Source organism: Bufo gargarizans, chromosome 1 (genome assembly GCF_014858855.1).
Source record: "Bufo gargarizans isolate SCDJY-AF-19 chromosome 1, ASM1485885v1, whole genome shotgun sequence".
In the NCBI taxonomy this organism is placed as follows: Eukaryota; Metazoa; Chordata; class Amphibia; order Anura; family Bufonidae; genus Bufo; species Bufo gargarizans.
The window spans coordinates 654,707,227-654,734,521 of NC_058080.1; the positions used below are offsets into that span (position 1 = coordinate 654,707,227).

At 42.1% G+C, this 27,295-nt stretch overlaps 1 protein-coding gene across 1 annotated transcript in view; it reads left to right on the plus strand.

Annotated features, from left to right (window-relative positions):
- Window positions 1-27,295, plus strand: part of LOC122935740 (single-stranded DNA-binding protein 2-like) — a 156,468-nt gene that overhangs the window by 128,626 nt on the left and 547 nt on the right. The window lies entirely within an intron of this gene.

The window sequence follows — 27,295 nt, forward strand, 5'->3', positions numbered from 1 at the left end:
AGGCATTGATCCGGATCTGGCCTTAAGATAAACGTTGTTTCGGCGCATTGCCGGATCCGACGTTTAGCTTTTTCTGAATGGTTACCATGGCTGTCAGGACTTTAGCATCCCGGCAGCCATGGTAAAGTGTAGTGGGGAGCGGGGAAGCAGCATATTTACCGTCCGTGCGGCTCCCGGAGGCGCTCCAGAGTGACGTCAGGGCGCCCCACGCGCATGGATGAGGTGATCGCATGGCACGTCATCCATGCACATGGGGCGCTCTGACGTCATTCTGGAGCCGCACGGACTGTAAGTATACCGCTCCCCACTACTACTATGGAAACCAGGACTTTAATAGCGTCCTGGCTGCCATAGTAACACTGAAAGCATTTTGAAGACTGATACGTCTTCAAATGCTTTCAGTTCACTTGCGTTTTTCCAGATCCAGCGTGTAATTCCGGCAAGTGGAGTACACGACGGATCCGGACAACGCAAGTGTGAAAGAGGCCTAACATACCAAAAAAAGTTAATTTTCAGGAGTTCAGAAATAAGCATAATGCTAAGATTCAGATGGTTTAATTATATTTGGCAGCATTGCATTGCCATGGTTTACATACTGTATAGTAAAATTAGGTGACCTATTCCTTTTAAGCTGCCATAAAGCGCACACCGTGCCGCACTGTCTGTACGGCCCATACTGGTATAAAGTGTGCATCTCCAATATGGAAAGTTTTTTTTAAATAGCAGCAAGATTAAAAAATATAGATTATTTTTCTTCTATGGATTTTCATCTTTTGAATCACACTTAAAGGAGTTTTCCAAGATTTTTATACTGAAGGCCTATCCTCAGGCTAGGTAATCAGTATCTGATCAGTGGGGGTCCTCGCCAATCAGCTGATTGAGAAGGTAGTGGCGCTCCTGTGAGCACCGCTGTCTTCTCACAGCTTTCCCGAGGCCAATGATGTCATGTTTATCTGTCACATGACCTAGGAGCAGCTCAGCCCCATTGAAGTGAATAGGGCTGAGCTGCAATACCAAGTACAGCCGCCATATAATGTACGGCGCTGTGCTTGGTGAGCAGGGAGAAGGCCGCAGCGCTCTCATAGAGCTGATCGTCGGGGGTCCCGGATGTCAGACCCCCACCGATCAGATACTGATGACCTATCCGGAGTACATATGTCTTGGGCGTCTTTCATATCCTACTGCATTATTGATGAAGCTGGTCAAGTAATAAATACTTTTCTTGGATTCTTTGTGCACTCCATCCATTTTCATGTTTTAGGAGGTTTATTTTAGGCGTCCCTCTAAAAAAAAAAAAAAATATATATATAAGTTTGGTCCTTCCTTTTACGTTTGTGTGAATTTTTTTATTTTTTTGCTGTAACAGTCAGAAATTGGACAGTCTCTGACAACATCCATACTACCAGTTTGTACACGTTTACTGACCTTATTTTACATTTTAGGGCCAGACTTAAAAGGTTCAGCAATTGGCCAAATCGTGTGAAAATGTATTTCTGACCTAGAAAGGACCTGCTCTTCTTCAGCATCACATTGAACATACATTATGTTATCCTCTCCTGCAATAAGACGTAACCTTCAAAATGTATCCGTGAAGGCAACATCTGAGCCATGCAATGTAGCTCAAGGAGTTATTCCAAGGTCATCCGTTTTAAATCCATGCTGTGTAATGGAAAGCATATGTCTAGTCCAAATTGACAATCGACAGTGCAGTTCACATGCATCCCGCTGTATTTTGCATGGATGTTGCAGGTGTCGCGCTTGTGTTACATAGTGATGGGTGGTCAGAAGGTTCCCATGTTGGGTTTGGATGCCTGGCATATGTGCCTTTTGAATGTGATGAAATGTACATGGTCTGTGTTTGCCTATCTTTTGAACTGATGTGCTTCTCATGTATTCAGGAAGTCGTCTAATGGCACTTGGAGGAGGGGAGCTCATTAGCTTCCTTCCTGAGCAGTGTAATTTTTATTTCCTGCCGTAACCGTGTCCTCAGCCAGAATCTACGACAAAAAGAAATTGCTAGCCTGTGCAAAAACTTTTTCGTTGCTATTCAACCTTGAATGAGACAAGAGCATTTTTATGTGTTGGAAATGTTGCAGAAATTGGCAGGGATGCAGCCTTCAGATTTACTAAGTAATGGCTGGAGAAGGCTTTGTCTGAACTGGGCTATCGAGTATCTCCTCTAGTATTCTCCATGTCCTATGGGTTCCTTCTCCATCATGAAACTGAATGTTTAGGTCATGGTGCAGTTCTAATTTTCAGGAGTGTTTTTGTCTATATCTGTATGTGAATGACTAATATAAATGCCCACCTTTTTATTGGCACATGTATCTTATTATATATTTTTTTTAATGGTTGGGTACAATTTTCTATAAAACTTTTACTTTAGAAAAAAACTAACCTCAATAGGTAATCCTCCACGTTCTTGGCACTCCACAAAAAAGTCCTTGCCATTTAGAGCATTATATTCCGTTCAGGCTCAGTGCGTCCATGTGAGTATGCACTAATTGATTGATGCTGGATGTTTTGGTCCTGTTTAGTCCTTTCTCAGCTGTACATCTTTGGTCTTGGGAACCAAAGGGAATCCTGGGCATTGGTTGTATGGCGTCTGTAGTTGTACAGAATGTAGTGTGAAAGGAGCGTGTGATGTAGGTGCATGCACGTGTGTCGCTGCGTCATCATACAACATTGTAATGTGCAGGCTCCCCAAATATCTGATGGCCTAATGTTCAAAAATGTTGTGTCCGCTTTAAATTTTTAGTTATTTTTTTTTTCACGTAGATAATAACATAGCTTACTGCATGATTGCATCTTTGGAAACGACTGTTCCCAATAATCTGGCCATCTAAATGTGCTGCCGATCACCCAATGAACGAGCAAAACGTGCGATCAGGTGATCCTGTCGCTTGTGCAGACATCACCGATCATCGTTTCTAAACGATGATTTGCAGAAACAGTGATTCTGTATGGGGACAAGGGATCGCGTCCTCATACTGTGAAGGAGACTGTGCAGCAGACTCCTTCACTGAACGACCAGCTGACTGTCGGGGAGGAACGCTTCAATCCCGACAATCGGCCGCTCCCTCAGCCCGTCTTAAGATACTATGGTGCCGATATGATTTCCTCAAATCAGATATCACATATGTCATGGTGGTGAGAGTCTGGTCCCCATTATTTCCTTCCATCCATTAGACCTTAATGCAGGCATCCTCAAACTGCGGCCCTCCAGCTGTTGCAAAACTACAACTCCCAGCATGCCCAAACAGCCTACAGGTATCGGCCTACAGCAGGGCATTGTGGGAGTTGTAGTTTTACAACAGCTGGAGGGCCGCAGTTTGAGGATGCCTGCCTTAATGGAAATTTACTCCACACGTGTGGGCGCTTCTCTGCCAGCCTTCCCATTTGAGATCTATAGGTATGCCATAAGCCTTTTGTTGGATTTTGCGGGTGTAAAATCTAAAGCATATTACAGTAGCAACAAAGTGGATGGTATTTTTGCCAAAACTCATCCACTCAATGTGGAAAGAATCCCTAGCATGGTGATTTTAAATTTTTATTTCATAAAAAAAAAATGGAATACAGATTATATAATTCATAGCAACAAAATTCTAAAGGTCCCACATGAACGAATTACTAAATGTCAAAGCGAAAGTTATACCTTACCATTAACCCATACCAATCCAAGGGAGAGGAAAAGAGAAAAGAAAAAAAAAAAGCTAAAAGCATTCCAATTTATGTTGTAGATTTTCACCACTTTACAATGCACAAGATGAAATCCCCCACAACATCCACAGCCAGTCTGCTTTTTTTTAATCACATGTGGATGTAACACAATATACACAAGTCTGCCCATGATCTGCATTACACTAAAATATATATATGTATATATATATATATATATATATATATATATATATATATATATTATTTTTATTATTTTTTTTTTATTTTTTCCCCGTAATAGAAATTGCTTATTTTTAGTATGAAATTGAGCGGATATAACCTGATTTTTAATTTATTTATTTATTTATTTATTTATTTTTATATTTAAAGCCAAAATATGGTGTATAATTTTTATAAGGCAACTTCTGCAGTAACCTTCTTCACTTAATGAGGATGGCTGTGTTTTTGTGTAGTTGGGTTTCACATAAGCAATGTTTAATGCCTGCTCATCAAATGTACGGTAAAGAAATACTGGGCAGCTAACCGTTCTAAAATTGCACTCTCTTAATTTGCGAGCGGAGTTGCCATGCCAACATAATGGTATGCATAACATTTTAAGGAAGCCCTTACCATAATTTGCTGTTAAAGGCACAGTAAAGCTAAAATGAAAGTATAAACAAAATAAAAAGTATCCATTTTACCCTATAATATTATTATAATAGCTAGTTGTTATGGTTTTCAGTATATCAGATACGTTTGCTCTAGGTTTTTTAGTTTGCTCTGTAAAGTTATCATTACCAGCAAGCATTTATTGGCCAGCTTGAATGATTTCCCGTGTTGTTGACGGGGTGAATTTACACAAGCTGATGGGTTTTGAGGGTGATAACTCTTCCGGGGGGCCTGGCACCTTACAGCTTGTCTTGAACAGCACTTCTAACTATGCTTTACAGTTCGGCAGCGCATGGAGAATCACAGCTCTCTGACGCCTTTACTGCTCCTCCGTCTGACAGTTCAGCATCTGCACATTATTCTGCTTCCAAATTGATCTTTTGGAAAGGTAAAGCAGTCACCTTGTATTGAGCCGTACATGGAGAAATCGCTGGCTTGGCCAGTGAGAATAAATTCACAGTAGACCCTTGAAAGCTGCTGTAAATGACACCGAGCCCCATTCGTTTTGGCTGCCGCTTTATTTTCTTTCTTTTTATTCTTTTTATTTTTTTAAGCAGTAGATATCTTTCCTTTAGACCTCAGCTTCTGGTCCAGGAGAAGATATGTCTTCGATATATTTATGGCCCATGAGCTCTATTTCTCAAGTATTTCTATATATGTTGTAATGTATTAAAATGATGTATATTACCGTAGATACAATTAGGGGTCGTCTCACATTTATAATGTAGAGAAAGTTAATACAAGGCACTTACTAATGTATTGTAATTGTCCATATTGCCTAAATTACTGGCTTGATTAATTTTTCTATCAAATTATGCACTTCTCGTTTCCATGGTTAGGACCACCCTGCAATCCAGCAGTGGTGGTCATGCTTGCACACTATAGGAAAAAAAACTTCACAACTCTGGTGGCCAGGACTGTGGGAGCGTACGTAGACACGCACCTCGTATCTGCGCTGCAGCGGTGGTTATAACCCCTGGAAGCATGCAGTGTAAAATGGTCTGGAAAAATAAATCCAGACAGCAAAGGAGGCAATATGGACAACCACAATACATTAGTAAGTGCCTTGTATTATCTCTACATGATAAATGCCATTTACTGAAGTGAGACGACCCCTTTAATAAACCGGAGATGCTATCCTGACTTCACAAAAAAGTTACAAAGCACTAGGTTACCATTCACTCTCCCCATGTTGTAGCCAGACCTATCTCGTCTTCATTTTGTAGCATAAATGAGAGCATAATCCATCCGCATGCCAGCCCACCTGTATGGCAGTTTTTTTTTTTTTGTTTTTTTTTTACAGTTTGGTACATTTTTCTTATGCATCCACAAAGTCCAAAAAGAAATACTCTAAAGGTCCATTCACACATCCTCAAAATGGGTCCACATGCGCTCCGCAATTTTGCTGAACAGGTGCAGACCCATTCATTTTCAATGGGGGACGGAATGTGCTGTCCGCATCCGCAGATCTGCACTTCTGTTCCGCAAAAAAATAGAACATGTCCTATTCTTATCCGTAATTGCGGACAAGAAAAGGCATGGGATTTGGGATTATAGATTATATTAAACCCATTCTTACATTAAACCAATAATGCTACAAATAAGACACATGGACACAATTATAAATGGATAAAATTAGGCCACGGCCAACTTTATTAAAGAACAGCTCAAACAATAAATAACCATATAATTGTAAGATTAATAACGACCACTGAATTAGACCAGCTCGTCCGCTCGCCACTTATTGACAAGCGACTTTACCCCTCCTTATAATAAAGTGGCTGTGACAGGACAAAATAATGGGGAGGGCGGGAGGGGCAGCTGAACAAAGATGCGGCTTGCCAGACAGCCTAATGCTGGCGGTCAACGCATTATATACACCTTTCCACACACCACCCCAAACTAATCCACCAATGCCCTAACTGTTGCTGGGCACCCTAAACTTCCCAGCCTCAACCCAGAAACCATACTAAAATTAACCTTCCTTACCCTGATTTTGGCGGGAAAACTCCTGCCACAAATGCCCTAAGCAACCTATGGGATAATCATAATCCCATGCAGATCCCTCCAAATGGGATTCTCGCAATCTCTACATTTTCTATGAAACTGCTGGCGATATGCGGTCCGCAAAATGCGGAAAGCACATTGCCGGTGTCTGTGTTTTGCTGATCCGCAAAACACATACAGACGTGTGAATGGACCCTAAGGGCTCTTTTACACAAGCGGATGCCGTGCGGGTAATCCACTGCGTGAAAGAGTGCCAGGCCCCACTCTGGACAGAAGAGACACGGAGCAGTAACATGATTGATAATGCTCTTTGCCTCTCGGTGACATTTTTACGACAAAATCACGGTGACAACTTTATCTCGCTGTGATTTTGTAGTAAAAAGGTCACAGAGAGGCACGGAGCATTATCAATCATGTTACTGCTCCGGGTCTCTGCTGTCCGGAGCGGGGCTTGGCTCTCTTTCACGCAGCGGATTACCCGCACGGCATCCGTTCGTGTGAAATCGCCCTAAATGTAGTCAAATGCCTTAATTCCGAGAGTTTTCCTAACTCCAGTTCTATTTATTCATTAAAGTCTCGTGGGCCAGTCCAAGCCTGTATGCATAAGAGACTATAATGAATAAATAGAACTGGAGTTTTCTTTTTTCCTCTTTCATTTATTTAGTTGCTGTAAGTCTAGCGGCCAGCTTCACCGAGTAGCAGTGATCCCATAGAATTAAATGGGATCACAGTGTCCAACACTGCTAGATTTCTTGAGACAGGTGCAGTGATCCCATTCCTTTCTATGGGATCACCGCTACTCAGCGAACCTGGCCGCGACCAGCGTCGTCGTGTAACCGTACCTTTTTATGGGAGGTAATCATCCAATCGGTCCACAAGCCAGGCCCTCCAAGCTTCAATCTGGAGTCAGCGAATGGACTTCTGATTACAGAATACTGCAAAATTGCCGGTGCCTTCAGCAAGTAATTCTGTGAAAAATCTGGTCTGCTACGAGAGATGAGCGAAATAATTCTAAATGAATGGAATTCAACCTTAATTTCCCCAAACAATTTTAGGTGAAATCCAAATATTTCGCAATTTGGGCAAATTTCTCAACATGCCGTCAGACATTTTTCAGATCTGGAAAGAAGATGGATCACATGGCCCCAGGCAGTGTGCGTACTCATTTGCCGCCAAAAAGCAAAAATGTTTTTGCCCGTTGAATTTTTTTTTAACATGAACAAAAAAATCAGCCATTCATTTTCAGATTACTAACCTCTTGGTGTTAGAGAGCTTGACATGAGCGAGAATGTCATCCACAACTTTTCAGGGCAGTTGGTCAGGTGTTTTGACTCTGGTCCGAATAAATTCAACCCGAGTGCTCCAATTCAGCCAATTCTAATCCAAATTAATTTTCAAGAAATTTTACTACTCTCTATCTACTACTTAAGTGAAGGGTTCTGGGCATTTATGGCATGACATTGTCAAAAACCATTGGCACTCTACTAAATTGATGACCTATCCTATAGACTCTCAGCACACCTACCTTACAGTAGGTTACTCATTATGTTGAGCCCTTAGAATGAGCGACCTATTACATTATGTTGAGCACTGTTGATTGTAATAGGAATTTGTCGAAATATGAGAGTATTGATGTTTTTTATTACTTAATTTTTCTTAAAATTTAAAGGGGTTGGCCACATTCTGACGAGTGTCGATCAATGTGTATGTAAGATTACTTATATGGCACTTACTAATAGTTTTTGTTGATATTCTGTGCCGTTTGCCATGTCTCATCAGCCATGTCCCCTTGATCAGCCACATCCTCCTTGATCAACAGTATTCGGAAAGTGGCCAACCCCTTTAATGATGGTTAATAGATTTGCAAAAAATGTACTTTTACTTCCCATTCACTTAAACAGGAATGAGCTGCAATACCAAGCACAGCCAGTACTTAAAGGGATTGGCCACCTTCTGGCTACTGTTGACCAATATGTATATAAGATTACTCTACCGCACTCTACTAATATAGTCTTTGTTGACATTCTGTATCATTTTCTATATTTCATAAGCCATGCCCCTTGTTAGGCAGATCTTTTTTGCTGTCCATAAGATGGCCGCTGATGTAGGGGGATGTGACCAGGTAAATCACCTCCATGTGATGTTTCCTTTATTCCAGCACACTGTACCTGCACTAAAATCCCAACATGTGCAGGTGCAGTGTATTTAAATGGAGGAGACATCACATGGAGGTGTTCTGACTGGTCACATGACCCTCCATCAGCGGCCATCTTATGGACAAGACTGCTGTGTGGACAGCACAAAAGGCTTGGCAAACAAGGGGACGTACCTTATGAAATATAAAAGATGGTGCATAATTTTAACAAAGACTATATTAGTAAGTGCCATACCATATAATCATCTTACCAACACACTGGTCAACACTACGCAGAAAATGGCCAACCCCTTTAAAGTATGGCGCTGTGCTCTGTAAACAATGAAGGGGAGGTGGTTGTTGCTGGAAAGATGTTGCTTCTCCAATAAACGGATCATGTAGATGCTAAAAGTTGGACCTCCAACAATCTGATATTGATGGTCTATCCTATAGGCCATTCGTTTTTTGAATTGTGTACAATTTTAGAATTGCGTTTCATTTTGTTGCATACCAAATGGCTGTTGTGTGCACTTTCCTGCCAGATAAAAATGAAGCTGGGCTTTCTCTTCTTCTGGATGTCGCCACATTAGAGCGTCTTCTCAAACCAAGGGATTAAAAGATCTGTATTCTCCGCAGGTTCTAATGTTAACGTGGTGATTAGGAGATGATGAGATTGTAAAATGAGGCAGCAAATGTCTCGTACAGTTTAATTCTACTTCTGTGTTATTTAGTTTTATTTTCAGAAGCCTGGCAATCAATACTCCCCCTAGCTTGGTCAATATACGCCCCATGCTTTAATCTATTCTGGATCTTGCATATGTTCTATCCAGTTACTACTTTCTTTTATTCTTCTTCTTTCGTCTTCTTGTTTTAGCAAAGCACAGTTGCAAATCCCATCTTGTTTCCTGGGTCCGTGAGATTGTTACAGCCTTGTTTCTCATTCAGGTCCTTGTACTAAATCATTACTGCCGTGTGAAGCCAACTGTATCACATTTTCATTTAGTTATTTATCAAGCTATCCAGGAGCAGAGATGCAAATACGTTTCCTCCATTCGTGCAATCTGCTTGATCTTAATGTTTTAAGTCAGGCTGAATGCTGTTTAACACGTAGATCCTTGCTCTTGTCTTTCAGTTTTATGTAAACACAAGCCCCTTTTTCTCCTGCTTTTTTACAGTTTTTGTTGTTTCGACTTCAGATGTGATTAGCCCGACTTCTGTACTCAGGGCTAGGGTTAGTGTAGTCACAAAGAGGGAGGCATCTGTAGACATCTGATGGATGCCACTATTCTATTATACTATAGACCCATTGCTTGTTTTTTTTTTACCCATACACAGGTATTTTTTTTGCTTTATAAGACGCACCCGATGATGAGACGCACCCCAGATTTTAGAGGAGGAAAGTAAGATCAGACCCCCATAAATATCAGGACATCAGAACAGACCCCCATAAATATCAGGATATCACATCAGACCCCCATATCAGCCCTCCATATCATCCCTCCATGTCAGACCCCCATCAGACCTCAGATCAGACCTTTTCTTTCAGACCCCATCCGCCCTTTTCTTTCAAACCCCATCAGACCTTTTTCTTTAAAACCCCCATCAGACCTCAGATCAGCCCTTTTCTTTTAGACTCCCATCAGACCTCAGATCAGCTCTTTTCTTTTAGACCCCATCAGACTAAAATAAAAAACTTCTCTTACCTCTCCTGCGCTGCGGCTCCACTCCTGGTTCGGCATCGCGCTCCTCTGTCTTCTCTGGCAGCGTCAGATCATAGTGTGCACACTACGTCCTGATGCTGTACTGGATTAGGACAGTGAGGAGCGGGCCCTAGCAAGAAGATCAGGGAGGGTGAGTATCGGAAGCACTTCCAGGATAATCAAATCGCTCACTAGTATTCTCTTTATAAGACGCACGGCCAGTTCCCCCCTACTTGGGGGGAGGGGGGGGGAGCGTCTTATAAAGCAAAAAATACGGTATATGCCAAACTAACTTTGCAAAAAACATTTTTTTTCTATGCATATTAAATAGTCTATCTTGGCAAAATTGGAAGGTTCAGCTGTTGTGATGAGTCTTTGTATGGCTACCTTTTAGGCTGTGGATGCATGTACACAGGATTTTTTGTCAGTGTGTACCAGTGACAGATGTTGTATACCAACACAAACAGCCCCAACAGAGATCAAAAGAGGACACTGTTTTTGACTTTTTGGGTGGCTGTGGATATGTTCATAACATTTAAAGGGGTTGTCTCACTTCAGCAAATGGCATTTATCATGTAGAGAAAGTTAATACAAGGCACTCACTAATGTATTTCCTCCTTTGCTGGCTTCACATTATACACTGCTAGTCTCCATGGTTACGACCACCCTGTAATCCAGCAGCGGTAGTCGTGCTTGCACACTATAGAAAAAAAGTACCAGCCTATGTGAGCTCCCACGGTCCCAGCCACCAGAGACCGACACTTTTTCCTATAGTGTGCAAGCACAACCACCGCTGACTGATTGCAGGGTGGTCGTAACCATGCAAATGAACAGCGTATAATGTGATGGAAAAATGAATCCAGGCAGCAAAATAGAAAGTATGGATAACGATATTAGCTAATGCGCACAATTGTAAAACACTGATCCGCAAAAAAAAAAACTGATGACATACGTGTGATGTCCATGTTACAACGGATCCTCAAAAAAACGGATGTAACAATGGACAAGAAAAGGACTTTTTATTTTTATGCGGGACAGACTTGCGGACATACGGATATGAAATGTACACAGAGTCATTTCCGTTTTTGTTTTTTTGCCGCCCTATTTAAATTAATATGGCCCACAAAAAAAAATTGAATGGACTCGGTCCTGCGTTTGGCTGCTCCTGATCTATGATGATTTGGGCTAGGGCTACATGGCACATCTTGACAAGCAAGTCACTAGAAATCCAGACCTGATGGATTTCCGGAGACTTGATTGTCTCGATGGCGTTGGCTTGCAACACTACCACATTCACTTTCATGATATTGTGATGTAGCCTCTACGTGGCCAAAGTCTGTGTGGTCCTAGTCTATAAGGGGTTTGTTCTGGATAAAAAAAAACATGACACAACTATCTATGGGTTGTGTGTGGTATTGCATCTCAGCCACATTCACCTCAGTGGAGCTGAGCTGCACCAACGGGCACAAGTCATGGACAGAGGTGGTGTTATTTCTGGAAGAAAGCCACCGTGTTTTTCTAATCCTGTACAATCCCTTTAAAGATTTGTGATTGAGCTGTTCCAGTTTCCATCAATGACTAGTAATACGGTGGCTGGTTCTCAAAACTGGAAACATCAGCTCAGCGTTGGCAAATACAGTATATATATCATCACAGGCCATGACTGAGATGATCTTCAATCAATAATCCACTTCTGTTAATAGAAACTTAATGAAATATCATTGTTTCATTAATTGTTATTTAATATAGTTAATAAGAAATTAGAATGAAGTACAGTCTAAGGACGTATACAATTTAGAGAATCGGAGAATCCATGGTCTTTTGCAGACTGCTTATCTGTAAATCTATTCAGGATTTGGTTAATGTGTCTGTCCCCTGAAATGACATTCTATGAGTAGTGTGGGCATCTATCTAGCTCCATGTTACCAGATCATCCCTTACTGAAAGAACGACATTTGTTTTATGGCCATATGCCTCTGGATTTCATATGTACGTGACGTGGATGGCAAATGTGTCCATTGTATATTCCAGAAATCAACCAGTCACCACTAGCAGGAATTACTACGAGCCACGCTGTTGGGATAAAAGAAACCATAAAACCGAAAACTGAAGTTTCATTCTGTTAAGTGTTGTATCTTTAAAAAAAGCACTCCCACAAAAAAAATGTATTCTGTGACCTGTTAAAAAGGTACATGTGAATTGTAGTGAAGGTTATTTTCTTACCAGTAATTGTATTTTAAATTATAACCTCCCTGCTGATCCTCAGCTGTGTCATGTGCCCAACACTCTGACTCTCAGATAACACAGCATCTTGTGTGTGGACATGGAGCCATTTTCTCTATGCATTTCCATGAGAGCCCCAATGTCGGTCTCATAGGAATAAAGAAAGAAACAACTGACTTCCTGTCCTGTGTCAGTTGGAGATCTGAGTGCTTGTCACATGACACAGCTGAGGCTCAGAAGGGAGGTTATAACTTGCAAATACAGTCACTGGTAAGAAGATTACTTTAAAGGGAACCTGTGGGTATAGAGCTGAGGACATGGGTTGCTAGATGGCCACTAGCACATCCGCAATACCCAGTCCCCATAGCTCTCTGTGCTTTTATTGTGTAAAAAAAAAAACGATTTGATGGATATGCAAATTAACCAGAGATGAGTCCTGTATGTGAGATGAGTCAGGGACAGGACTCATCAGGTCAATTTGCATATGTATCAAATATTTTTTTTATACAATAAAAGCACACAGAGCTATGGGGACTGGGTATTGCGGATGTGCTAGCGGCCATCTAGCAACCCATGTCCTCAGCTCTATACCCAAAATCCTGGTGACAGGTTCCCTTTAACTACAATTTAAATCCTGTACCTTTCTAACAGGTCAGAGAATAATACTTTTTGTGGGGGTGCTTCTTTAAAGTTTTTTTTTTTTTTTTTTAACCAATGACCTATCCTCAGGATAGGTCATCAGTATCTGATCAGCGAAGATCCCACACTCAGGACCCCCATCCATCAACTGTTTGAGAAGGGAGTGGCGTTGACATTGAAGTGAATGGAGCTGAGCTGTGATACCGAGCACCGCCGCTATACAATGTAGGGCGCTGTGCTTGGTAAGCTGAGAGGAGGCCGCGACACTACTGCAAGCATCAGTGACTTCTCAAACAGCTGATGGGTGGGAGAAACTGACTAGAGCTCAAGATGCAACCTCAACGCCCTCATTGCACCAAGGGGCTAATTTGTAATAATATAAAATCATTTGCATCTCTGGATTCTGACTAACAATCAACATGGAGCATAGGGTTGGATTTGGCTGCCAAGCGCACATCTCCTAGGACAGTCTTCCTTGTGTGGCTGTTCATACAGGGATAACTGTCAGTCAATGAATGGGACCGCCCACTGGACTCCTAAGCCAAGAAAGAGCAAGGATTTCAATAAAAGTTTTACTGAACCTTTTCCTACAAAACTATATATCAATCTGCTCAGCTCCTCCTGATCTATAAGATGCTGCCTGCAGCAATTGCTGTATTATATATTGCCAATGTACCAAAACACATATATATATTTTAACTCTTGGTTGACTTTAAAGCCCTGTCCCTCCAGCTATTATTATAGCACATTAATACAATATGTGTGTAGTATGTATATAACTGTTACTTTTTTCTTTCATAAATCCATGATGCTTTATTTGCTTCCTTGAGAATAATAAAGCTAAATTCACATGTACCTTATTGTGGCCACCATGGATTATGGATGGCTAGGACTGTAAATTTTGCCCTTGTTTTATATTTAATATTTCGCAAAATATTTATCGGTTTTAGATAAAAAGCGTCAAGTCACACCATATAATGCAGCCTGCTTGTGCTCAGTGCTGTGACAAGGACAAGCCAATAATGGGGAGTAATATTCAAGAGCCTCGCTTTGTTCTAACCTAGCCCTTTGTTGCAGATGTAATTTTCCAGCTAACCCCAAGTAGATAAACTGTGTCTTGCGGTTTCCGAGAAAACTAGGAATATGTCAGTTAGTCTCCAGCAGAGTTTATTCCCTGTCCCTTTGACAACAAAAGTATTTTATATATTATATATTATTTTTTTTTACCGCTTTCATAATCTGCATTAAAACAGAGTTCGAGAGTGACCCCTACTGGAGAATATAAGAATCGGTCGTACCTTGCCATGAAATGGACTGAATGCAGCCGAGGCACAGCTAGTCTACATTTCTATGTGTTGGTTATAGATCAATTGTATATTATTGGTAAATGTAAGAAATGTGCTTTTTTCATAGGCAGATGTTGCTTACTTGTGGACTGTGAACGCCATTAGAGAGTTTTTAGTTTATCTTTTTATTTATTTTCATTTTCCTTTTCTTTTCTCCCCCCCCCCCATACGTGTACTTCACTTTTTCCAATAGACCACAACCTGATCTCCGTATCCCACACACTAGGGCAGGGATCAGAAACATTCGGCACTCCAGCTGTGAAACTACAACTCCCAGAATGCTTTACTCACTTCTTTGGGAGTTAGAAGAGCACCTGAGCATGTTTGCATGCTGGGAGTTGTAGTTTCACAGCAGCTAGAGTGCCGAAGGTTGCTGATCCCTGCACTAGGGTATATCTGATGATATACTTTGTAGTGAAAGTGATGTACTGTATAACAGTGAGCAGTTGGTGGTGAGGACAGGTATAATATTGGACCTCGTTGATCAAAACTGTACATGTGTCCGTGTTGCCCAGTTCAGCTTTAATTCCAAACGGCACTGGCAAATGGATAGGTATAATCTGACTGGTGACTGTGAACCGATAGGTCTGATCTAGGAGTCCCATTGCGGTTTCCTGATAAATTTTAAAATAGAATTTGGGGGGAGCATATGAAGCATTGAACATGGTGTCACATCAGCAGGCAGCACGTTATAGAGCAGGAGGAGCTGAGCCGACAGATAAATAGTATAAGGCCTGCTGCACACCACAGTATCTGTTTTTGCGGCCCACAAATAACGGATCCGGAAAACACTGATACTGGCCATGTGCAACCTGCATTTTCCCTTCCACAGTTCCCATGCTATGTTACAAATGTCTATTCTTGTTCGCAAAACAGACAAGAATAGGACATGGTCTTGGGCCATGGAACGATAATAGCACACAGTGTGCTGTTCGCAACTTTTGTGGCCCCATTGACATGAATGGTTGTGCGCACGAGGCCTAACTTGTATTTCATTAATTCTAATCACTGCTCTTTCAATGGGAGTTTCTATTCAAACCTATAGTCATTGAGTAGGACTGCCCACTGGACTCCTGGGCATAGAATGAGCAGGAATATAAAGGAATAAAATACAAGTTATACCAAATAATTTTCCATAAAACGATATATCAATCTGCTCAGCTCCCCTTGCTCTATAACATGTTGCCGGCAGATTGGACTGTATGTTCAGTGGGACCGGTTCTCTTAAAGGGATTCTGTCACCAGGTTTCACCCCTGTCAGATAAAAATATGCTGATGTTCAGGGCGTCTTCACGATTCCAAATGTGGGCTTATAAATGTCATCTGTAGGCTTATTTAGCTAAAAAAAATAGCTATTACTAACCTGTCAGTCAAACAAATAAGGTGCCCAAGGGGATGTCAATGGATGCAAGGTGCCGGCCGCACCCGCCGCCGTTCGTGCCCAGCGCCGCCTTTCCAGACTTTTGCGCCGCCTCCTAATCCTCTGTGCCGCCTCTCGCTCTCCCTCCCTCCCCCCTCCTCCTGCTGTAACATCTCGCGCATACAGGGGTTGAGCGAAGTGCCGGCGCATGCGCACTTCGCTGTATGAAGCCAAATGGAGAAGTCCGCACGGGTGCATCAGGCAGAGCCCTGTGAGCAAGCGCGAGATGTTACAGCAGAAGGAGGGAGGGAGAGCGAGAGGCGGCGCAGAGGTCTGGAAAGGCGGCGCTGGGCATGAATGGCGGTGGGTGCGGCCGGCACCTTGCATTCATTGACATCCCCTTGGGCACCTTATTTGTTTGACTGACAGGTTAGTAATAGCTGTTTTTTTTTTAGCTAAATAAGCCCACAGATGACATTTATAAGCCCACATTAGGAATCGTGAAGACACCCTGAACATCAGCATATTTTTATCTGACAGGGGTGAAACCTGGTGACAGAATCCCTTTAAGTATGCTGTCGTTATTTTACATCTTTCAATACTAGTGATCGTTGTTGATGTGTGCATATTGTATCTGGGCCGTGGTGTAACGGGCAGCGATCCAACTCAAAAAGTTGGCACAAAACTTCCATCTTTGAAATGCAAAGGTCATATGCTAGGAAAAGGCATCAAACGCCTTTGATATGTCGACAGAAGAACAAGGAGGGCAGTTTTAGACTAAGTGGACCACGTGGACTACTCTTCTGATGTTGTCGCCTGCTTGTCTATTGGGGATTGTAATTACCATTACTAATAGTCTGCTGGGCCGTGATATGAAACTAGTGATGACTGTGCTTATTACAGGGACAAGTTCTGTTGACAGTGAATATTATTTTATATTATATTACTATAACTTCTATATAGGCTGCATGCACTTTTGTAAAATGAATGGACTATAAATTCCTGCTTTATTCAGCACAGTCCCCCATAGATGGCTCTAACTGGGGTGCTTCTTCAGGGTTCGGTCAGCTTCCATACAGCTTGGCTCTGGACATCCCTTGTTGTGTTAGTTAGTACTTTTTGCACCCAGATAACACCTGCCGTAGATAACATTGTTTGCTGATTGGTTTGGTAATTAATATTAGGCTACTTTCACACTCGCGTTTGGTGCGGATCCGTCATGGATCTGCACAGACGGATCCGTTCAGATAATACAACAGTCTGCATCCGCTCAGAACGGATCCGTTTGTATTTTCTTTAACATAGCCAAGACTGATCCGTCTTGAACACCATTGAAAGTCAATGGAGGACGGATCCATTTTCTATTGTGCCAGATTGTGTCATAGAAAACTGATCCGTCCCCATTGACTTACATTGTGGGTCAGAAAGGATCCGTTTGGCTCAGTTTCCTCAGACACCAAAACGCTGCAAACAGAGTTCTGGTGTCCGTCTCCAAAGCGGAATGGAGACTGATCGGAGGAAAACTGATGCATTCTGAGCGGATCCTTGTCCATTCAGAATGCATTAGGGCAAAACTGATCCGTTTTGGACCGCTTGTGAGAGCCCATGATGGATCTCACAAATGGAAAGCCAAAACGGCAGTGTGAAAGTAGCCTTACTTGTTCTAGTACACTTTCTTGGCATCATCCAGCATAAGGATCTCTTGTACACTTATACTATTAGGCACCCCAGGACCAAGGAGGATGACCTATTCCTCATGCTGTCGGCTTCATTTTGATACATGGCGGAAACTGCATTAGATGTGTGATCTAAAGTTTCCCCTAAAATCTGTATGTGTCCTGGTCTCATCTGATGGAGTGACCATGAGAATAGAGGGGTTCAGAATACTAACCCGATGATGATTTTTGAAGCGACTAATGCATGACAAGTTTCAGACTCGTTTAGGAAACCTAGACATGTTCAAGTTTTAATATACAGGTCCTTCTAAAAAAATTAGCATATTGTGATAAAGTTCATTATTTTCTGTAATGTACTGATAAACATTAGACTTTCATATATTTTAGATTCATTACACACAACTGAAGTAGTTCAAGCCTTTTATTGTTTTAATATTGATGATTTTGGCCTACAGCTCATGAAAACCCCAAATTCCTATCTAAAAAAATTAGCATATTTCATCCGACCAATAAAAGAAAAGTGTTTTTAATACAAAAACAGTCAACCTTCAAATAATTATGTTCAGTTATGCACTCAATACTTGGTCGGGAATCCTTTTGCAGAAATGACTGCTTCAGTGCGGCGTGGCATGGAGGCAATCAGCCTGTGGCAATGCTGAGGTGCTATGGAGGCCCAGGATGCTTCGATAGCGGCCTTAAGCTCATCCAGAGTGTTGGGTCTTGCGTCTCTAAACTTTCTCTTCCCAATATCCCACAGATTCTCTATGGGGTTCAGGTCAGGAGAGTTGGCAGGCCAATTGAGCACAGTAATACCATGGTCAGTAAACCATTTACCAGTGGTTTTGGCACTGTGAGCAGGTGCCAGGTCGTGCTGAAAAAGTGAAATCTTCGTCTCCATAAAGCTTTTCAGCAGATGGAAGCATGAAGTGCTCCAAAATCTCCTGATAGCTAGCTGCATTGACCCTGCCCTTGATAAAACACAGTGGACCAACACCAGCAGCTGACATGGCACCCCAGACCATCACTGACTGTGGGTACTTGACACTGGACTTCAGGCATTTTGGCATTTCCCTCTCCCCAGTTTTGCTCCAGACTCTGGCACCTTGATTTCCGAATGACATGCAAAATTTGCTTTCATCCGAAAAAAGTACTTTGGACCACTGAGCAACAGTCCAGTGCTGCTTCTCTGTAGCCCAGGTCAGGCGCTTCTGCCGCTGTTTCTGGTTCAAAAGTGGCTTGACCTGGGGAATGCGGCACCTGTAGCCCATTTCCTGCCCACGCCTGTACACGGTGGCTCTGGATGTTTCTACTCCAGACTCAGTCCACTGCTTCCGCAGGTCCCCCAAGGTCTGGAATCGGTCCTTCTCCACAATCTTCCTCAGGGTCCGGTCACCTCTTCTCGTTGTGCAGTGTTTTCTGCCACACTTTTTCCTTCCCACAGACTTCCCACTGAGGTGCCTTGATGCAGCGCTCTGGGAACAGCCTATTCGTTCAGAAATTTCTTTCTGTGTCTTACCCTCTTGCTTGAGGGTGTCAATGATGGCCTTCTGGACAGCAGTTAGGTCGGCAGTCTTACCCATGATTGCGGTTTGGAGTAATGAACCAGGCTGGGAGTTTTTAAAAGCCTCAGGAATCTTTTGCAGGTGTTTAGAGTTAATTAGTTGATTCAGATGATTAGGTTAATAGCGCGTTTAGAGAACCTTTTCATGATATGCTAATTTTTTGAGATAGGAATTTTGGGTTTTCATGAGCTGTATGCCAAAATCATCAATATTAAAACAATAAAAGGCTTGAACTACTTCAGTTGTGTGTAATGAATCTAAAATATATGAAAGTCTAATGTTTATCAGTACATTACAGAAAATAATGAACTTTATCACAATATGCTAATATTTTTAGAAGGACCTGTATATCCTGCAGGGTTGCATGGTAGCACTACATAAGACTGATACATGAAGAAATAAATGCAACCAGCTCACCACCTTTGCCAGTCTTCAGTGCACATACACTGTAGAAACAAAGTAGTGGGTTAAATAAAACCATACATTTTTTATTTCCATTACATATAAAAATAATTGAAAAAAATGTCATGAATAAGGACGGAGTACAGTCCAAAATGAGTTGACCGGTGTAGGGAGATGTCCTGCTGTATGCCTTTTTTTTTTCTTCTTAAATATTTGAAATAAAAGTTAATGGTTTTATTCAAGACCGGAGTCTTGGACCCACTACTTTTTTTTCTAGATAAGACTGATAGTCCAAAATGAGGTTATAGTCTTATTTCAGCTCCATCAAGGTTTTAGGACACTTGGCATCAAGATGGAGATTGACTTTGAGTAGGAAAGTAAATGTTGATGTCACAGGAATCAAGATAGAGCGGAGGTGCACCCCCTGAGCTGCCACCCAGTCCCCTGTCCCTGCCTACTTGCACCACCCGCCCTAGGTAACAGAGCGCAACTGGGCGAGAGTCCCTAACCTACTAAGTGCAAGCAGAGAGAAAGAGACAGCAGGGAAGAGGGCAGCCACTGAGAAGTAACAATAAGCAGACAAGAGGTAGAAAAAAAAACGGAAGGCGAGGCGGGTCAACTAGCCGAGGTCAGTCCAGGAAGTCTAGTCAGAACAAGGTAAGAGACTAAGACAAATCCGCAAACAAGCCGAGGTCAAAATCCGAGAGGTAGCGTCAAGGTCCAGGGAGCAGGCAGAAGAGGTGTCAAGAGGTCGAGGTTCAATTCCAGAGGTAGCTTAATAACAATAAAGTACACAGCCTATAGGACGAAAATCACAGCACTGAGTGATCAGCTCGGCGCTCAAGGCAGACCTAGGAGCAGGGAGCCTCCCAGCTAGCAAAGCCGCCCTGGGAACGAGGCCAAACACAGATCCTCGCTCCCGAAGCTAAGCAGCAGATCTGCGGCTGATGGGAGACCAAGTGCGCCTTTGGCGCCCCGTTACAGTTGACAGATCATGTTATGATGGGGGTAGGTAATTGTTTAGTAGATGTTATTGGGGTGGGGGTCTAGAGAGAGCTAGATATAGAGATTATATATATATATATATATATATATATATATATATATATATATATATATATATATACTAATATTAAAACACATATATATATATATATATATATATATATATATATATATATATATATATTATTTTATTTTTATTTTTTATTTTTTTATTTTTTAAGGTATAGAAGAAACTATGTAGCCAAGCTAAAATTGACTCTGATAACACGTGTCACAGTGTTTTCTCATGGTAAAAGCCATTGAAAAAGTTAATATTTTCTTTCCGTTGTTTTTCTTAATGCGTTAACCATCAAGTTTAGCTCAGCTACATCTGTACTCGCCGATCTGCCACTGTACCTGTTGTGACCCTTCCTGGTTCTCTCTGGTCTCTGCTTCATGGTCCCTCTATGTCCCTTTTGACCGTTTCACTAGTCACTGGCTTCAGCAGTGATCCACCTTCGCCAGGGATTGGCAGAGCCTGAGCGGTCATTTCCTGTGTGCTGAAAGGGACCAGGCGGTAGAGACAAGCGGGAAACCAGGAAGTGCTGGGACAGGAACGTTGGGTGTTTTTTAAAGCAAGCATGACTTATGCTGATATTTTACATGTTTTTTTGTTGTTGTTTTTTTTTTAAGAAGATAAAACACATGTCTGATTGGTCTATTGTGTTAATGTAATGGTGAGAGCATCATGCCACAAGCCTTGTGTCATAAAAGATGAGTGGGCAGAAGTAAGACTTCATAGGTCTAGTGAATGACGCATATAGATGCTTGGTAAGTGGTCTGCATTGGTGGCATTTTATTACTGCGCTGAGGGTATATTAAAGTGTGAAGAGCAGAGCTGTTTTTGTCAGCCTCGGTAATGAGTTGTATTCTCTAAAACAATCAGCAGACAATGGGAAGACATCAGTGTACACATTGCAGTGCCAGTCACCTATTGAAACCCTATTAGTATAATGACTTCTTGATGTTACATCAATGTGCGTTATTTATAAAATATGGAGCAAATTAAATTGTCTATTATATGAAAGAGAAGGAGGGAAGCCACTAAATTACAGGTGTAGCAAACAAAACCATTGATAATTGCATCAATAAATTTTAGGTCCCCTGCTCTGTGCGGAGGAGATATGCCGCGCCTGCCATTAATGCTCACGCTGTGCAAGTAATGTCGTTGCAAATATATTGCAAGGTTTAGTACTTATTTATCTGGAGCCCCCTCCATCTTCATGGAGCCGTTACATTGACTGCTGTGTTGTGTACGAAACTTCTAGAGGAATAAGAGGTGAATCAAGGCCTGTGTTTTGTCATGATGTATGATGAACCTGAGGACCGGTCACTTGTATAACGATATTATACTGTGATACGCTAGTGCAGACCACCCATGTGTCTCATATATGCCTGCTAGAGCAAATTAGGATTATTGTGGGGTGTATAGTGTTAGAAAAATCTGGTGGTCATGTGTGGAGAAAATGTAGCATCACTTACTTCCCTCTTTATTTAGTGGCTCTGTGCCCTGGCTATAGAGGACGTCCTTGAGGAGGGGACACTCCTCTGTAGTGTCCATATAGAACCCCAAAGTCCGAATTTGAGACAAATTCCTAATTTTAAGTAGCTATAAACCATGCAGTTTAGGTTTATTGTGACCATGGCCAAAGTATTAAATGACCAATGTTTCATGCAGTGAAGTGCCCTTCTTCTACACGAACGTAGACCACACACGTGTGCTGTTTGCATTTTTTTAATTAGAATTGAATACACAAAAAATGCGGTTCAGACACTTACCCCCAATAACAGTCATTTTACTTTGTGGAGTAGAAAGGAGGGCTGTATTATGGTGTAGAGCATCATTTAGGTGTTTTTACTTTGTGGGGCGCTACCTGGGGACATAGGAAGAAAATCAACAGTGTTCCGGGGGTAAGGAGGTTCCATGGCAACTAGGCCCACTCATGAGACCTCCGCACGAGGCCCACCAATGTGTTAGGATGGCCCTGTATGGGGTGGTTCTATAGTCACATATCTCTGTCAGCAACTCATCTGCCTGAAACATTGCTAATTTAACGCTTAGGTGGTGATCTTAATCCTTGCCAGTGGTCTAATTTCCAATTTACGTCAGAAGGATCACATGGACCATCATATCTATTTATGTTGTACTGCTGTACACCCTGGTGTGGTGTTATATGGAGTTTGGTTGTCTTCTCATGAAGACGCCCCCTTTACATATTTTGTGTTAGGGCACCTAGACATCAGTGACTTGTCGCCAATATATCTGTCATTTTTATCCCCCTTTTAGCTTTTTGCTAGGTGTAGTTGGTGAGTTATTTGAGGTTACACTAGGGATCATAGACCTTTATCAGTCACAGAATTAAGCAAATTAATAAGCGTGACATAAAGTGAGGCTCCAGCTTTGATTGAACCAAGCTCTGTAGTCATTTGAGATCAATGGACGTGAACCAGGAGAGTAATCTGTGTGTACATTGTATGCTTTGTGTACTTGACAACCACATTGTGTTCATATCATATTGTACGTATCAGCCTTGAATTACTATTGTATGCTCTGGTGTGTTTCCTCTTAAGAATAGATAATAGTAGTGTAAATTGCCTTTGTAATACATATTTATTACCTTGTTCTCCAGGTTTTCGTTTTTTTTTCCAGTGTAGAAATAAGTTCCTTCCACTTCTGATTACTACCTGGAAACGATCAACAAGCTGCAACTGGCAGATCCGTTGGGGTCTTTGATTAGTATATTGATGGTGTATTTTTGTTAATTAATATCTCAAAAGGGGTTATCCCATGATTAAAGGAAATATGAAAATCCTATAGTCCATGACAATCTCTTTCTAACAAAGCTAGAACCAGCCCTGTACCGCACATGGATCCAGAGATCTCCCCATTCATTGCTCCAGTTTCTCTGATTTATTTTAAACTGGCAGCTTAGTAGGGCGTGCCCATGTTCAGGGGCGGTGTCCTGTTAGGCCTCTTTCACACGAATGATACGGATTAGGTCCTGATGCATTCAGGGTGCGTTCAGTGAAACTCGCACCATTTTGCAAGCAAGTTCAGTCAGTTTTGGCCTCGTGCACACGACTGTTCCGTTTTTTTTTTTTTTGCGGTCCGCAAATTGCAGATCCGCAAAACACGGAAGCCGCCCATGTGTTTTCCGCAATTTGCGGAACAGAAGAGGTGGCCCATTGTAGAAATGCCTATTCTTGTTCGCGAAACTGACAAGAATAGAACATGTTATTTTTTTTTGCGGGGCTACGTAATGGAGCAACGGATGCGGACAGCACACTGAGTGCTGTCCGCATCTTTTGTGGCCCCTTTAAAGTGAATGGGTCGGTACCCGAGCCGCAAAAACTGCGGCTTTGATGCGGACCAGAACTACGGTCGTGTGCATGAGGCCTTTTTTCGCGAGTGCAATGCTTTTTGATGCGTTTTTCATGTGCGTGATAAAAAACTGAAGGTTTACAAACAACATCTCTTAGCAACCATCAGTGAAAAACGCATTGCATCCGCACCCGCTTCCGGATAGAATGCGTTTTTCACTAAAGCCCCATTCACTTCTATAGGGCTAGGGCTGCATGAAAAACGCAGACTATAGAACAGGCTGCGATTCTCACGCAACGCACAACTGATTTGCTCCCCCAGTTGGAAATGCGCAATTGCATATGGGGTTTTGAGCATTCTCTGCCTTTTTATTCTGTGATTTGTTTGTACATGCATTCCTGGAGGTGTGGCAACTCCAGGTTTGAATGTGCCTTTATTTTTGATCTATGGGTAATATTCAGGTGTACCTGTGTGGCCTGCGTCGCATGAGTCAATAAAAGGTGGGACTCACAGCCTCCTCCCTCCTTCCATTGTATGTGTGATCTCACACTGGATGTAACTGGGAGTTATTAGCTGTGTATCGGATCTCACGCCCCTACAATTGCCCATATGGCATAGGTAGGTTAGCGTTCGGTCCCGTGCCACTTTGAGATACCTTGACGGGGTGCGCGGGCTCCGGTATGTTCTTGATATAAGAATATATTGGCGAAAGGTTTAGCCATATATTGTCCTTTTGCATTTACCGGTGTAGTGCACCACTTTTTGTGAACGCAGAACTGATGCATGAAAAAAAAAAAATGTGCACAGACCCATTGAAATGAATGGGTCAGGATTCAGTGCAGGTGGTATGCGTTCACGTCACGCATTGCACCTGCGCGGAAAACTCGCTCGTGTGAAAGGGGCCTAACGGTCATGAATTATAGGTTTTGGTTGGTGGAAGTTGAACTTTGGAACTGAGCATGTGTGACCACCTTGGTGATGTGGACACACAGGTGAGGAAAAGAACAAACAGCTGGTGGCGCTGTACAGATCTATTGTATTGAAGTTATCAGTGGTTATACAACATTTTTAATTACGTGCAATTACTAGTATTCTGATCCAGGTGCTGGTTTGAAAAATGTAGAATGTTTTTCATGGGACATCCCCTTCAATGAGTTTTAATGGACTTCAAGGCAAGGTGTTCAAGTCATTATGAGAATTAAATAAAGCAACTAGCCTGATTCTTTACAGTTTCGACTCAAGGACATTTTTAATGCACTGAAAAGAAAAAAAACTAGATATTGATATTTCTATTTTCCCTTTTAAATGCAGGCTACCGTGTAGATTTTATGTAATGGATTTGTATTCGTCTCTGGATGCAGATGCAGTTGTTTTGTCGTCTTTCTTTAATGGAAGACCCCGTAACAGCTGATGAATATTTTAATATGTATAATAAAATATTAACTGTATAGTGCTTGATCTGTTTATTGAAACCTTCTATTATGAATAATGCTGTTGGCCTAGGCATGTTCTTCTCTATTTTATGCCCTCGTAGTGTTGTATCTGGAAGGCGTCTAAATCCGTTTCCCCTATGTGTTAATGACTTGGCTTTATTTAGAACTTGTTGGCATACTTTCAGCCTTATTGCCAGTTTGTTGGCACATTAAACCCTGTGCGCTGTTAACCTGTGGCTCTCCAGTTGTTAGCCAGCGACAACATCCAGCCCGCTGTGCGAGTTAATAGAACCATGATCCAGGCGGCTTTTCTTCTACGCAGCATAAGCCCACATGTTCTCGAGAAAAGCCCAAGAGGGATCAATGATTTCACTTTCTTCGCGTGTTGTCTCTGTGGAATGCAAAGCTCTGGTGTAAAATGCCCATGACATAATGCCTACTTTTCAACACAGGAATATAAAAAGGCATAAACTGTCTGTTTAAATATGGAGACGCATCTGCCTTCCTCTAGGAGAGCAGGACCTGTTGCCGTAGGGGGCCGATCAGTCATTTTAGGGTAGGTTCCCACTTGCATTTAACGGATCCGGACGTTTCAGTCAGACAAAAACTGTTGCATGCAACAATTTTATTCCTGCCGATAGCCGTCACTTGTGCTGGAAAGAGGCCGGGTCCCATTATAGTCAATGGGGTCTGGCGGGGAATTGTAGTATCTGGCTAGGCCGGACTGGTGAACTCCTTTTATATATTGCAGAAACTTTTTTATATATTTTTTTATGGCTGTCGGGTGATATTTATTTAATTTTCTTAATTTTTTTAATTTAAGTATTTAAAGGGAGCCTCCAACTTTATGGAATGTATTGGGGAACTGCGTAAATGGAAACTTTGTAATGTATACGCCTGGAGGCTGCAGACATCCGCAGGGCGTTCTTTTCCTCCCCTTATTATCAGGATGCTCTCCCCAGCAAAATGGGGCATTTTCAGTAATGACCTTTATAGAAGGTAGCTGTGATTTTTAGAAGTTGTCCAGGACTGTAGAAACATGACCGCGTTCTTCCGGAAATGGCACCGCACCTGTCCACGGGTTGTGTCTGGTGTTACAGAGCTGCCTCCTTCACTTTAATAAAGCTAAGCTGCAATACCAGGCGCAACCATGCACAGGTGTGGCGCAGTTTTATGGAGGGACACAGTCATGTTTTCTAGTGAAGTCATTCCGTACTATTTGCATGAAGGAGCCATGATGACACAGATTTACGTTAGCATTGTGTACTGTATATTGTATTGCCTTGTTATTACTGTAAATAGCCTACATTGGTCATTTTTGGAGCCCACGTGTATCTTTTTGCATCAGGCCGTTGCTCCATATGTTTTATGCTCTGTAAGGTCTCCAATAACAGACTGTTTATGTTGTATTGCCCTCTTTGTCCCCTGATGAACCTTTTATCAATCTACCTCGAGAAACGCATCAGGATTTAGGGTATTATTTCTTTTACAATTTTGTTAGGGCCTCTGGGGGCCCCCATTTATTTCAATGGAGCCACAAAAGATGCGGACAGCACACCATGTGCTGTCTGCAATCATAAACAACAATAGGCATTTTCTATATAGCGCCGGCCCTGTGTGTTCCACAAAATGCAGAACGCACATTATCCGTGTTTTATGGATCCACAATTTGTCATATGTCCAGGCAAGTTGCAGGATAAAAAAAAAAAAAAAAAAAAAGCCTGTCACCGGCTTTCTGGTTCCAGCACCAAGCTTCCTTCTTCCGAACCGATTCTAAGTGGACCGTAAGTGCGACGTGCTGTCTACTCCACGTTACCACTGCCAGCTAATCATTGGCCTTAGCAGCGATGTGTGCAGACATGTTATGATTAGCCGGTAGTGGTAACGTCATGTAGGCTGCACGTCATACTTCCTGTCCACTCGGAATCGGGGAGGAAGTAGGAAGTTTGGTCCAGCAGTTTTGGAGGTCCCCTAACTCATGGAATCAATAAGGTATTACTTGTTTTGTCTTTTTAACCCATATATTTATTTATTTTTATCTACCCGAATAACCCTTTTAATTGACTTCTATAGAGGCTGTTATTGATTGACCGTAGAGTGTGTGTGTATGTATGTATG